This window comes from Ochotona curzoniae, unplaced genomic scaffold, assembly GCF_017591425.1.
Source record: "Ochotona curzoniae isolate NIBS_2020 unplaced genomic scaffold, NIBS_Ocur_1.0 scaffold_3438, whole genome shotgun sequence".
NCBI lineage: Eukaryota > Metazoa > Chordata > Mammalia > Lagomorpha > Ochotonidae > Ochotona > Ochotona curzoniae.
This window is the reverse complement of record NW_024467110.1, coordinates 46,948-47,860: the sequence shown is the minus strand read 5'-3', so window position 1 is coordinate 47,860 and position 913 is coordinate 46,948. Positions and strand designations below refer to the sequence as shown.

The window sequence follows — 913 nt, the reverse complement described above, 5'->3', positions numbered from 1 at the left end:
GATAAAAAGCCACATAGCAAAGTTTGAGACTAGAGAGAAAGAACAGAACAGTTCCTGTTTGCGTCGAAAGAAGAGGAAAGGGTGACAGACATATTACAATCATTTCTCAGGTTCAGGGATGTTGTCAGTTGAGTGATTAACATCAGCTGCTTTTCTCCCTCGTCCCAGCAGTCTCTGCTTTTCGCTGACATTCGGGCAGGCCCTAGGTCATTGGCCATGTAGAGGTCACGTCAGTGCAGGGCCAGGGCGGAGATGGCTGTGGTCACCCAGCTGGTCCACCAGCTGGAATTAGAATCGATGGTGGTGGTAAGAGTTTATGTGGGCTTGCTCACCTTTGATCTGTCTTTCAGATGCAGCTCTCTGATCATGAATGATTTGGACAATTCTCTGGCGTGTATGGAGTGCCCAACATCCTCAAAGTTCTCTGTGGCATCGCCTCCGGCCTGTTCCCTCAGGACTTCCTCCCCACCGGGATGCTCCTGCAGGAATTTGATCAGGTGAATGATCACCTTGCGTGATGATCAGCCAGGGGCTTTTGCTGTGGTTGTGCTTCTTAATCTCTTCCAGGGTGTAGTACTTCACGGCTTGTTTGCACTGCTCGGCCATGTCTTCACATTGTGAGCCAGGCTCTCACTCACAGCCAACATGGGTGGAACACAGCTAGTGTCTCAAGATATCTTATCTCTTTTGATAAAGTATCTGGCAACTCATACTGATTTTTAAATATTTAATTTTTTTTATCAGAACGTCGGATATACTAAGAGGAGGAGAGGCAGAGAGGAAGATCCTCCATCCAATGATTCACTCCCCAAGTGACAGCAATGGCCGGAGCTGAGCTGCTCTGAAGACTGGAGCCAGAGCCTCTGCCAGGTCTCCCATGCTAGTGCAAGGACCCAAGGATTTGGGCAATCCT

The 913-nt window shown here is 48.8% G+C and overlaps 1 pseudogene; it reads right to left on the bottom strand.

Annotated features, from left to right (window-relative positions):
• Positions 1–233: 233 nt before the first annotated feature.
• LOC121145549 lies at positions 234–606 on the bottom strand (annotated as a pseudogene).
• Between the last annotated feature and the right edge of the window lie 307 nt (positions 607–913).